The sequence below is a fragment of the Peromyscus californicus genome, unplaced genomic scaffold, assembly GCF_007827085.1.
Source record: "Peromyscus californicus insignis strain IS unplaced genomic scaffold, ASM782708v3 Scaffold_18__1_contigs__length_77618521, whole genome shotgun sequence".
NCBI lineage: Eukaryota > Metazoa > Chordata > Mammalia > Rodentia > Cricetidae > Peromyscus > Peromyscus californicus.
The window spans coordinates 47454362-47468528 of record NW_026294480.1 but is presented as its reverse complement, the minus strand read 5'-3'; the positions used below and the strand labels follow the sequence as shown (position 1 = coordinate 47468528).

The 14167-nt window shown below is 35.2% G+C and overlaps 1 protein-coding gene across 1 annotated transcript in view; it reads right to left on the bottom strand.

Annotated features, from left to right (window-relative positions):
• The window catches only part of Hcn1 (hyperpolarization activated cyclic nucleotide gated potassium channel 1), a 397328-nt gene that overhangs the window by 70121 nt on the left and 313040 nt on the right, over nt 1–14167 (bottom strand). The gene's annotated exons all lie outside the window — the stretch shown is intronic.

Below are 14167 nucleotides of genomic sequence, written 5' to 3'. Positions count from 1 at the left end.
GATGCTCAGGCTGACAGACACCAACTGAGAAGAAGGATCTTGAATGACCTGTCAAGTATGACATTATCCATCCTTTGTATTCTTTAGAGGGAGTCAGTAGCCCCACAGATGTATTTATGTAATTTTTCTAAAACATAGTCTACTAGGCTCCAATCCAGATTTACAGAATCTGAATCTAAACCTTAGGGGATATGACTCAAAGTCTCTACTTACATAGTCAAGTATGCTTCCTAAAATAAATGAGTACCCGGAAGCCTAAATCTAGGCTTGAGGGAGGAAGTTATGTATGCATGTATTCAACATAAGTTAATTATAAATAATAAAAATAGTTTGGTTGAAAATCAAGAGATAAATTATAAGACACAATAAAGTTTCTTTATTGATAGAATAAAGTTGAAGTGAACTGTGATTTACGTTTACGTTCCATTAAAATAAAAGAAAGAATTGGCAGTTACTTTGAAAGAAAACTTTTTCTTCTTTCACAATCTCAACTAACATTCATTTGATGGTTTGACTCCAAAACTGCAAGATGTTTAACTAAGTATATAAGAAAATCACCCTATACAAGAAGACATTATTGCTTTAGAAAAGTGTTGAAAGCATATCTAGACATTGAATGACAAGGTAAGAACCTGCTTTCACTTCTTAAAAACATTTCCTGTGATTTCTATGTCTCTAAGATGGAATATTTACAGGCTCTTTCTCTAACTGGGACATTCTCGCACGCCTTTTAAGAAAGCTTTTATTACAAGTGATAAATAATTTGAGTGTCAAATATTATGCAATAAACTATAAGGGTAAGAAATATTTATCTCTAAAATTTAAATGGTTGGAATTAAAAGAGTTATAGATAGAACAGGAGTGACTAACAAGTGTATACAGTTTCCCAATATTAATTTTATTTGATTTCTATTGCATTGAGGCTAGCCAGTTGTATATTTTATTAGCAAATTAGTTTTATTTTAGTTTCTTTAATAAAGAAAATCTATTTGCCTCAACATAGCTGCAGTCGTAATGCACATTTTCTATTTGATTCCTTTGTTGTATTTTTTATGACAGGGCATTTCCTACATAACAATGTGGCCCTCCTTGCCATTTTTTATAAAACCAGTGTTCCATTTTGTGTTAATCATATTATACATTTAAAACTTAATGAGTAGACAGAAAAACTAGATAGCAATTGCTCATAAATACTGTGAACTCTAGTATTTTCCTTTAAAGCATCTTCTTTAAAACCTAGCTATACTATTAATTGCTAGATTAACAGTCTTCAAGAAGTGAGTCAAACACTGACATACCACTTACATCGGTTAGGATTTTATAAGTATTGTATGTATTGTTCAGTGTTATAGACTGAGTTGTGTTCCTCCAACATTTATATACTAGCACTTACAAATGCATTATGAGAAAATACATTTAAAAGTTGATAGAGTCAAAGTCAAGTCAAAATAGTGATATCTTTATGAGAGTAGCCTCAAATGAAACCTGCTAGTATTTCAGCCTTGACCGCCCGGCTTCCAGAACTGTATGTAAATGCCTTTATTATTTAAGCCATCTAGCTTTTTATGTCTTGTCATGGAAGCCTATAAACACAGTAGGTAAGGTTCGTGTAAGTTTGACAAGAATGCGGTTGCCCTTTCTGCAGGTCTGAACCAATACTGGAGTATCTCTGCTCCTTGCATGTGGGGCTTACAAGCAATCCAGAGATAATGAATCTGAACAGACATGAAAAGTCTGCATGCTTTGAGTCTTTGTGAGGTCTTCAGTTTGGGGAGAAATGAACTCCAAATAGATACTCAGGTAGATGAAGAATATGCTGCTTTGGTACAGTCAATGTGAAGCATTTGGCATTCTGAAAACAGGTGCACATGACAATGTGCACAATCAGGCAGTTGACAATGACTCTGAAAATCAGGATTAGAGATGTAGGATTGGTGCCATAATTATGGGAGCATATTGAAAACCTGGTAGGTATGCATAGCATAATATTTATAGATTTAATCATTCAGAAGTATGAAGTTTACAAGTATAAATTTAAATTTTAATTATCTCCACTACTTGTACCTGAAATTTTTTCATCATAATTAAAGCTATCTAACCAATTTAAGAAAGAATTTTTCCTAGTCCTCTTCAACTAACCACAGCAAACTATGGGTTTGACTACTATACAGATTAGAATCAGTCTTGGAAATAGTTACTTAGAGACAGACTGGTGGTAGAAATTGGTAATGCTTAACTGGGTCTTTCTCTCATTATAATGCAAGTTGCTGTATTTGCTGTCCCTATTTCTGGCCTCCCTAGTTAACCCAAAGTAAGAAAAAGCAGTCTTAAACAGGCATTATTGTGTAAGGAAATGGTCCCTGAAAAGCTTACAAAATGGTTATAAAGTAAATTATATCTGCTGTGACTTGTACAATGTACTTATACACATGAGAAACATATTTCAAAAAGTAAAAGAAATACTCCATTTGTGTTCTAGTATAGAATCATTAATATAAAAAACAAATATTTATATTTATAAGATAATTTAAATCTTTAAGGTACCTGTCATCAAGCAAGAATTAAGACAGAAATAATAATTAACCCATGATGAGTAACTTAAATTTGTAATCTTCAAAACACTGTCACCTTATTTAATAATTGCAATAACCATGAGAGACTGTTATCATTAACTTGAATTTAAAAGTGGCCACAATCAAGAGGATTCTAGGCAAGAGAGCAGGGATCATTCTTTTCTTATGACATATATAGGTATTTAAATCAAAAATTTACTTGGGAATGATTTTAAATCCACAAAACATTTCAATATTATATAAAATGATCTTAAATATACCTCACTCAACCTTCCCAGGTGTTTCCAATCCTCACCATGAGACATTTTCTATCTTTGAACTCAACATTGTTACAAAACTATTAACTGGTGACTAACTTTGTGTTGTATTAGTACTTATTCTGTGATTTCTTTTTAATGTTCCAGAATCTAGTCCATTTGTCTCATCGTTAAGTACAAATGTTACATCATTTTGCCTTAAGGAATTGAGTTTACTTAAAGTTAATTAAATAACTAGCAGATAAATTCCAAGTCTGTTAAAACTTATAAAATGTATTTTGTTTGAAGAAAGAAATTTTAATAAGGTCTTACATATATGTATGCTATGTATTTCATGCAAATGTGGTATATAATACATACATGTATAAATATATGTATGCATATTACTATAAAGCAATGATAATCCCATATTAGAACAAAATGTTACATTTGAAACAACCCTTTAATAATTTATAACATATAATTATTGTGACATTTAAATTTTTTAATTCAGTGAAACAACTGTGGAAGCAATTCTTATTACTAAATATAATGTTTTGCAATTATACTGTAAAATCAAAAAGTTCTCTTTGGTCCTGTTGTTTGCTGTTCTTTAGTGTTTTAGACCACTAATGTGGTTTTGTTTTCTTGAAATTAGTTTAAAATATATTTTTCCTCAAGTTAATCTATACATGGGGAATTTTTCCTTTCTCAACAGAATGTATTATTTTTCACTTATATTATTTCTAAAGTTCAAAATTTATTGTGAGGCCTTTCCCATAAAAGGCTGAGTTTTTATTTTATGGGCCTTTATGTCTTGTTCCCTGTGAACATTCATTGGTTCACTTTGAAAAAGAATAATTAAAATTCTGTGATTACAATTTAAGCCGTATATCTGGTACTTACGCTTTTAAAAAATTAGGTTTTGAGATATTATTCTTCAGTTTCTCTAGATTTTCCTGCTCCTCATCTTTGTAACTGTCTAAATTATGGCTCAGTTTGCTGGCAGGTCAGCTATAGAATTCACATTGGGAGATTACAACATTTAAACATGTAATAACAGGAAGGAGACTTCCAATATCTGATATAATTACAAAAACCATATCATTGACCACTTTCTGTCAGCCTGAGCACTTTTCTGAGTGTTTTCTTTTCATAAATCATGATAATTTAAACACATACACATTCATACGGAGCTTGCCAAAGGAACAAAATGTTTCATCTCTTCTCTATAAAACATTTATTTTTCATACTTTGCAATCATAAATAAATGCTATAAACACATAAATTATGTGCATTACTAGGGTAGGGGAAATGATGTTTAAATTCTCAATATTAAAGGACTCTGAGGATTTCAAAGGTTCCAGGTCACAGTGTTCCAGTCTTATTAGCCTTGTGACATCTGACTTTAAATGTATACATTATATCAGAATACTGATAGAGTAGAGCTTAGATCTTTCCAAGTATTAGTGGCTCTCTGTCACTTTTGCAGTCTAAAGTCACAGTCATTAGACATTTATCTACCTCAGCATGCCATCACATAGTGGCAATAATTTGTTTATTGGATAAAGTGATATTAAATGTAAAGCTCCTCAAACACTTGACATACTCTTTGATCACTCGGTCCCTAGCAGGTCTTACCACTTGAGAAAGTTGTGTTAGGAGGTAGAGCTTTGTTGGAGAAAATAAGTTGCTTGGGTCAGGCCTTAACACTTTGTATCCTGACCCCACTTCCAGTTCTCTCTCTACTTCCTCAATGTAGATTCAGTGTGACTAAGCAGGCTTCTGTTTCTGCCACCATCTACATTCTTGGCCTGCTGCTGCTTCTTCTCCGTCATGATGAGCTGTGTCCTCTGAACTGTAAGCCATAACAAACCCTTACATCCTCACGTTGCTTTTATCAGGTATTTTGTGATCGTAACAGAAAAGGCACTAAGATAATCACCTTGCTCCACAGATGCCAAGGCAATCTTCAAAAGCTGAGAACATTCACAGGAAAATCCTTAACTGGTCTCATGACTTAACAACAAGAAGCTCTGTAGCTCACATATACATTTGAGGTGCTATTTTTAAAGATACAAATATGCTTTGTGCAAGCTAAAAAAAATACCAAAGATATTCTCATTTGATAGTTCTAATTTGAAAGTATGGAAATAAAAAGATTTGCATTTAGCCCAGCGTAGAACCTTGATACAAAATGTTTGCTTTTGGGCCAGTGACATGGCTCAGTGAACAAAGGCACCTGTTACCAAAAACTGTGGTCTGAATTCAATCCCTGGGACCCACAAGACAGAAAGAAAAAGAAAACTCCTGCAACTTGATCTCTGGTTTCCACATACAGACTCTCCCCACACACAAACACACACAAAGATACACACTGAATTAATATAATGTCTTTAAAATGTATTCTTTTCATAGCTCAGATTTTCTTCTGTCTTAATTACGTTACTAAATACTGCTGAGTACACTGACTTCTTAGCAATAATCATGGACACTCTTAAGTTTGTTCTTTAATCATCTTCATTATTTTAGTTTGAGTCCTATTTTCAATCATTTTTTCCAAAGATGATGCAACATAATTTTCACCACTATTTTAGTTATGATGAAAAGCATGGGTTTCCTCAACAGAAAAAAAAATTGTAATCATATTTTAAAACTTTATATTTTATTATGTCTTAAATGACTGTTGAATGAAAAAGTTCCTCTTTCAATAATTTGTTTCCTTCCTCCTTGGACCGAAGAAAGACTAAATAGAAACCTGATTTAGTATAAGCTTCTCCTTTGTTTACCATGTTTTCTTTCCCTGAACTCCATCTTTTACCTTCCTTCTCTACTCGCATTCTGCATTTGCTTCCACATTCAGAGCAACCCTTTTCCTTTGAGGCCTCTACTGTGTGCTCTTGGCCTTGGTGAATGTACTTATTCTTGTCAGCTATTTTTGTCTATGTAGCCTCGCTCTAGCAATTAACTATGGGTGATTTCCTGCATCTCCAAGGTTTCTCTTAATGGTTTCTTGCTTTTACTTCTTGTTCTTTTCATTCTTCTCTATATATTTTTTGTCTCTTCCAGTATACAGGTAGCGCTTCCTTTGAGACTGAAAACTGCATTAGTGCATCTCTGAATTTGTCTTTCCAGTCAAGTCGGGGTCAATACCTTGTACACATTAGAAAAAAAAAAATCAGTGCAAGTGTTTTCCATCTCCTTGATAGGACCTAGAGATGCCTGGTGAAAACACAAACACAAACAAGACAATAAAAAATAACAGTGAAAAGTTCTTGGTTAATGTCATTTGGAATTATAACCTCTGGGAGATCACGCCCTTATTCTTTATCTCATCTTTTGTTACTTGTGCCTGTTACATAAATACATGACAACTTTGGGAGGCAGGCATAGCTTTACAATGCAATGCATCTAGCCTACTTGGTTAATTTCAACAAAATGTAATTTAAAATATATTTTAGGTACTCAAGTGTAGACTGTTAAAAGTGATTCAAAATTACACTAAGTATTCACACTAATTTTGCCTTTTAGTGTAACAAACCCATCTTACAAATTAAAGGTCAGAGGCCAGGCTAATACGCTCAGTCCATTTCATGTCTTACGAGAATGAAATATACTGATGTTTGAAAATCTCCTGGGGCACATGATCTGCACCTATTTTCAGTCCTCAGCTCCTCACACATCATTGTTTAAAAATAGATCCGTTCTGAACTTTGGAGACTGGCTTAGAAAGGCATTAGCCTCTTTCTTGAGTGTTAGGTCTGCCATTCTGCTCCTATGGAATCAGGGTAAGACTGATCATGCCAAAAATAGACCTTCTTCTTCTTCTTCTTCTTCTTCTTCTTCTTCTTCTTCTTCTTCTTCTTCTTCTTCTTCTTCTTCTTCTTCTTCTTCTTCTTCTTCTTCTTCTTCTCCTCCTCCTCCTCCTCCTCCTCCTCCTCCTCCTCCTCCTCCTCCTCCTCTTCCTCCTCCTCCTCCTCCTTCTTCATATGCATTCCAACAAGCACACAAGCACTCATAAGCAAGGGGTAGAGTTCACTGAATATTTCTAATCAAGTTTCATTTTTAAATATACTGCTGGCATTTACTAAAGTACACGTCAATCTTATGATCTTAATATTTCAGTGTCAAGTTTTGATGCTCGGGGCATTGCCTCCAGAGAGCTGCAAGCTGAAATGAAGGGAGAGCTATTAGCAGATTGTTTGAATAACTTCCAAAAGAAATGGGACATACAGTAAGGTCTAGTTCAGCATCTCCTGCATGTTGTCCTAATACTTTGAATCACCCTTTCAGTGCCTTACATATAGTTAGTTATACTTGATGTTTTTCAAATATGTCTTTCACTGAACTATAAAAGCCATTAAGGCTACAATGATAGGCTAGTCTGCACTGAATTACTTGACTATTTAATACTTTAAAAAAATATGTTTGCTATGTACTGGGTACTTTCCTCATCTTTTACTAAGAAGGTAAAACTTCTTAGTTTTAACAGCACCCTATGGTGTAGTTAATATTTTCAACCTCTGCATTTAAACATAAGGAAAGAAATGCAAATTAATTAAGAAATAGCTTGAAACCACCCGTTTAGTTAGTGTTGGCTAGTGGTATGATACTGTACTGTCGATCATGGTCCTAATCTGCCTGTCAGAAGCTTGTGTTCATTCACTATTTCTTACAGAGAGGGAAGAGCACATATAATTACAAGTGCCAACAAAAGATTAAGACTATCTAAGACAAAGAAAGCCAGCATATGTCTGGATATGTGGGAGGGTGTAGGGGTGCCCCTAGCTCACAGATTCCTAAGTCAGCAAGCATATAATTTTGACTAGGCATACCCGCAAAGCACCAAGATTATAGGCAGGAGAAATGGTGAATACATCATAATATAAATTTCCTGATTTAAGATAGTAATTTTCTGGGTACCATCTTAAAGAACTTTTCTTAGAAAATTGTACTTGTTCTTCTACTTTGAGCCACACTATGTTAGCTCACAGAGAAATGAAGGGAGATTTTAAGACACATTTGTAATCACTTCATTCCCCCAACAGGGAAGATTTTGTTAGATCTCAGAGTTCAGGTTCTGAGGCTTAGCCAGTGCTGAACTGACAAGAACCTCTTCCTCTGTGAATCTCCAATGTTCTGGATGTGTCACTACTGGATTTGGATGGGCCAATCAGCAACAATTGCTTGATGATTCATTGAGCATTTTCTGTGCAGATTTGCATGGTGATTAGTTTAGAGTAGTTAATTTGGGCTGCTGTGGACAGAAACATCACAGACTTCCTGGGTTAAAAACAGTATAAATTTATTTACCAAGCTCTAAAGTGTGAAAAGTCTAATATTAAAGTACTAGCAGTTTGAGTTTGGTTAGGGTACTCTTGCCTATACACAGACATCTTTTAAGCATGTGGCTATATAACAGTATGAAAAAGAAGTGTATGAAACCTCTTTAATAAGGACAGTAATATCATCCACAAACATTATATTGTCATAGTAAAGTTAACAATCGAACTGTCAGTTACCATCATCTGAATTTGGTGGAAGATTGATATAATATCTTTCATGTATTTCATGAATGCTACTGGCTTACAGTGAGCAGAAAGAATATTTGCCAGGGATGGCATATAAAATGGCTGACTGCTGCCAGCAGAGATTGGAGAATAGGGGACTTGAGATTGTGGACCATCAACCCTCCATGTGTTCCCCTCCGGATCTTCTGCTTAGCATGCCTCTAGAGGGCCAAGGCAGAAATGCCTATGTGTCCCAAGGTCATGCTTTATGGCATGCACATGTCATGTCCTCCTCCATATAAATACTTTTTGTAATACTAGTCTTTTTCTTCTATCTGATCTTCATGCTCTGTGTTCCTAGATCAATGGTGATTTCTGTGATGCAGGAAAAGAGAGAACTAAATTTCACAGGAAATTATACAGAGATGATCACCCAGGCTGGGGTTAAAGCAGTTATGTAGTTCATGGAAAAGAACCTGCAGCCTGGAGAAGCTTTTTAGTCTTGGATAAACTGTACCGAATGTGTGGTCAACTATAGCACATGGTATGATGTGTATCAACACACTGAACTTAAATTGGCCATGATGAATAATTCAGTTTTTGAGGATATTCCAAGGACATTGTGTAAAACTTGAGACCCTAAGGGGTATTGGCTGAAGACTATGGATGGAGTAACATATAGATGGGATGACAAATGGGAAGTGTGGGAACCTAGAATAGGAGGAAAATAGTGGCCTCCACCAAGAAAGGGAGATGCAACTTTAATTCAGATATTTTTTTATTCCTCCTGAAGGAGGGGAGATAATGTGACAATTGATGGAATGATTGCTACAAGCTTTATTGGGTTCCTTGATTGAAAAGAGCTGCCAAGAAAGGTGAGCTTCCTTTCACAGGAGCTCTAAAATTAGATTAGGTCTTCCTTGGAATCATTGGATATAGAAGGACAGAAGTTGCTGACTTACAGGGACAGATTTCTTGTCTGAGGTCATTGTAGCCCACCAGTCATTGGGCTTAGTGTTTGCAGAGGGCTGAGGAGGAACTTAGGAGGCTACAAGGGTCTTGAGGTCGGATCAGGCTGTGTGAGAAGGAAATGACTGGTACATTGACCACTGTTCTTATTTTTACTTTTTTGTGAAATTGCATATTGCTAGCTTTTGGGTCAAGTGCTCAAAAGATTGTATAATCATTAATAATAAAAATAGATTATGTTTGCTTTGGTGTTAAGTCTGGGATAGTTTCTGTTTTTAGTAAAAGATGATGAAGAATATATTGGTGATTTTCTAAGAATAACCTTTAGAATCATGAGAACATTCTGTATTGGGTGATTTCCCCTTTGCTTTCTGTTCCCCCTTTACTTATGATAATAAAAGACTGAGATCACCAGGGCAATAACAGAAGCTAATGAAGCTGTAGCAAAAGCTAAGAGAAGCTAGAGAAGCTAAGAGAAACTAAGAAAAACTAAGAGAAGTTAGAAAAGCAAAGAGAAACTAAGAGAAGTTAGAAAAGCTATGAGAAGCTAAGAAAAACTAAGAGAAGCTAAGAGAAGTTAGAGAAACTAAGAGAAGCCAGGGAAGCAAAAGAAACTTAACTGCAGGAGCCCCAAGTGACCTGTCAGCTCACACGAACATTGTCTCTGAGTCATTATTGAGCCTTCCAGGTATCCCATCCCTCAGACCCCCCGAAACTGCTGAGGCTGATCCCCGGCAAATATTCATATACCTTCCCTAATGTGCTCCATTGACAGTCACTCCCTTCTCCTATTCCTTAACTCTGTTAAACAACTAACCCACAGCACATTGAAAGTTAGAATATAAAATGGCTGCAAATAAAACAGAACTACCTGTCATACAGTGCATATATTGCAACACAATTACAAATGAATACACACAGTAGCATATTTTTGCAAATAGTGAGGAAGAGTATATTGGCCATAGAAAAATATACAATGATACTAAGCTGTAAGAATGAAGCTCGCCATGCCAAGAAGTGCTGTTCTCACTCCAAATGCCACTGTCTTATAGACAAAATTCTCCAGCTACACTGACAATCAACGATTCTCTGAGATGAGTTGCCAGGTATGTGGTCCACATTTATTTGTACGCATTTACTGAATAATTAATTAATATAAGTTATGTGTAGGATTGGGGGGGGGTGAGGGAATCAAGAGAGACAAGGTCCTTTTTCGAAAACTCATTGTGTGACAGAACAGAGAGCACGCAAGTAAACATTAGGAGAAAGCAAGGCACATGATGTGCACACAACAAATGTGAAGGGGAGTAGTTACAGAGGAGTTGATCTGGATGAATTGCCCTGGGACGGATTCTTTGATAAATTAACATTAATATCGAGACTTGAGCAATATGCATGAGCCAATTATTTGTTAAAGGTTTCAGCAAGTAGTCTCTAACATATGACAAAGATAAATCACTTAATTTCTGCTATGACTGAACATTGTTTTAGATTCAAATCTTATTTCAGTCATGACTAATGCTATTGTTCTAGTTTGATTTCTATGGTTATGATAAAATACTCTGACCTAAAAGGGACTTGGGGACAAAAGGGTTTATTTGGTTTGTACTTTCAAGTCACAGCCCATCATTCAGGGAATTCAAGCAGATACTTGAAGAAGAAACGTGGCTTGTTGGCTCACGCCCAGGCTCATGCTAAGGAGTATTTGCATAGGGATGTGACTTCCCACAGTGGACATGGTCAGCTTATATCACTTGACAAGACAAATGCCAACAGTCATGCCCACAGGCTTGTCTGATGTAGACAATTCCTCAACGGAAGTTTTCCTCTCAGATGACCCTAATCTGTCAAATTGATATGCCAGGCTAACTAGGACAGTTATTGTTTCTCCATGCTTAGCCTCTTCCACTTATCCTTCAAATAGTCATTACAACATTAAGGACAGATTTTTGTGTTATTCTAATGTCAGAGGAAAGAAAAGTTTTCATTTTATAAGGATGGCAAATGCTGTTTCTAGGAAACCTAATTTTATCAAGCAGGCATGATTCCGAATCTAGTTTTTATTCACGATTATAATAAAGATCATCTAACTCCGTAATCATTCTATGATTTACTGGTACATACTCTTCATTGGAGATACAAATGTAATTGTGGCAAAGGTTCTAGTCTCAAAAGCCTTGCAGGCATAAAAGAGACAATAAAATCACAAATGATGATCACTGTATGGAGACAAAGTAGTAACGGTAAAATATGTGGAGAAAGCAATGTCTGATAAGAATAACCAATGGAAGGAAAACTAAAATGAGTAGGAAAGATTGAGGAAAGAACAGCATGAAAAAAAAAAGAGACAATCAGAACTTTTTAAAAGAAATTTATCAATAATTTCTTAATGGTGAAGAATTAACATAAAGATATAAAGATAAAAACAGCCCATAAAGCAGTGGTTCTCAACCCATGGGTTGCAACCCTTCTAAGGATCCCATGCCAGATATTCTGCATATCATATATTTACATTATGATTCATAATAGTAGCAAACTTACAGTTATGAAGTAGCAACAAAATGATTTTATAGTTGGGGGATCTGTACAACATAAGGAACTGTATTAAAGGGTCACAGATTTGGGAAGGTTGAGAAGCACTGCCATAGTTTCCTTTGACATGGTAAGGAGGCTGTACTTCCTTCAGAAGATGCAATTCATGTTTGAATTCTAAGAAAAGCATGACACCATCTGTTAGTCAACGTGGCAGTCCAATTACGAGTTACATTTGAGCTGCCAATGGAAAGCCCAAGAAAAAGTTTTTATTGCACTTAAAAGTTGAGGCAAAAGATGTCAAGAACCTGAGAAGATGGCATTTCAATAACTAAAAAAAAAAAAAAAAAAAAAAAAAAGGTGACAACCAGGTGGTAAATTGATTGTAAGAAGTAATGAAATGGGACGTTGATGGTGATACAGATAAAAGTGAATACTGGACTCTTTTTTCACTGAAGATCAGTATAAATCATGATATGACCAGAGCGAAGCACACAGAGCATCACATCCAGAAAATCTCTAGTCATTTCACAACACATTGAGTTTTTTTTTCTTTCGTTTTCATTACAATGGACTATGACACATAGGGCGAAATTTCTTAAAGTACATTTTGCACTTGCTCTGTTAGCTTTTTGCACTATTTCATGACATCTTAGGCTGTGATCCTACCTTTCTCTGGCCTTTGTGCATTAAAGCCTGAGGTGTAGCTTACCTTCCTCTCTTTGAACTTTCTCTTTGCCTCTGTCACTGTTTCTTGGAGTGCCTTTGTCTCTGTCCTGTGACCCGGCCTGGGTCATCTCTGAACTTCTTGAGACCATTGAAACTGACTTAAACTGACTCAATTGTCTTGAGATTTGGATATGAAAAGAGGTAAAAGGAAAGTGTTCCAGCAAAGACAATTGGCAGTTTAAGAAACAAAATAAATGGAATGCTTTTCTTAAATAGTAAAAATACAAAATACATTTGAGTTATATTTTACAAAGCCCAAAGAGTTATACATTCTAATTCTATTGAGAAGCAGAAAAAAAACAAGTTATAACAACATAATAGCTGATATTTATTTTATTTTTAGAACTCTTTCACACATTTTATAGCTTTTCACAATACAAATAAATTTTAGAGGATGTAACAACTGTAGTGTAGAGATGGTTATAAAAGAGAAAAGTTAAAATGAAAATATTTTGTTGCTTAATTTATGTTAAATGTGTGAAGAATTTTAACAAAGGGGAAAAAAACTAAAATATAGACAAAAGAACACTTATGGTTAAAGAAATTTCAAGGCAAACGAGGAGAAAAATAAAAAAGCAATAGGAAAGTGCTCTTGGGTTCATGGGAAAGAAATACTAGATTTAGCCTTGTATCAAAGAAGGGAGTGATGAAGTATTACTGGAACTAGATTATCAAAAGACGAGCATCATTTCTGGAAAACATACTATGTAGAGTGAGAAATTATTATCATTGATGTTGATGCAAGACAGCAAGTTGTTCCCCTTGGCTACAGATCACTTTGCAAGACGATAGCAGAAATGAAAAACTACAAAGGTAGCTGGAATCAGAGTGCAGAAAGATTGAACTCATAACCTAACTATCAAAATTTTTCTGAGCAGAGAAATGATAGCTCATGTACATAAGAAAATTAGTACTGTCTGTGTTGTTTTAAGGGCAATAAAGAGAAAGTAGACTCAAGCCTAAAGAAAACTAAGAAGTGCAAATTTCAGATTGTGGCAGTGGGCAAGAGGGTAAGGCATGCATGTGAGATGTACTATGAATGTAAATTAGAGACAGGATGTGCACAAGTTGAAAAAAAAAAGGTCTAAAATAGATCTCAAATTTTATATTCAAAGTGACCTGAAAGAATAACTAAAAATTTCAGAAAGATTCCAAGAGTTGAGTGTTTCACTGATGGAAGATAATGACTTCATTACATAACTTACATGGTGCCAGGGGATATCGTAAAGCTTTTAAGAAAAGGAAATTCATGAAAAAGAATTTGAATTAAAACTCTTAGACTAAAAACGCGTAATAAAATAAATGAAAGAAAACAAGTTCAGAGGCAAGGAATGAAACCCCAGAGCTTCAGTTAATGCTTCCGTGTAAAGAGCCTCAGCAGGGGAATCAGGGTTTGTGTCTTGTTAGCAGAGTAACAAAGCGCTCTCAACAGTGTAGAGAAGGACTCATTACCAGTATGGCTTTGATAACTTTCCAGGGCTACAAGGTGTGGTAAATACTTGATGATCACACCACAATGTAATCATTGCACAGAAAATCTATAAGAGATTTAGTAATAAGAGAAGTTGAGAGCCAAGCCCTTTTAGATGAGGGAATCAAGAGCATCCACTTTGGGTTT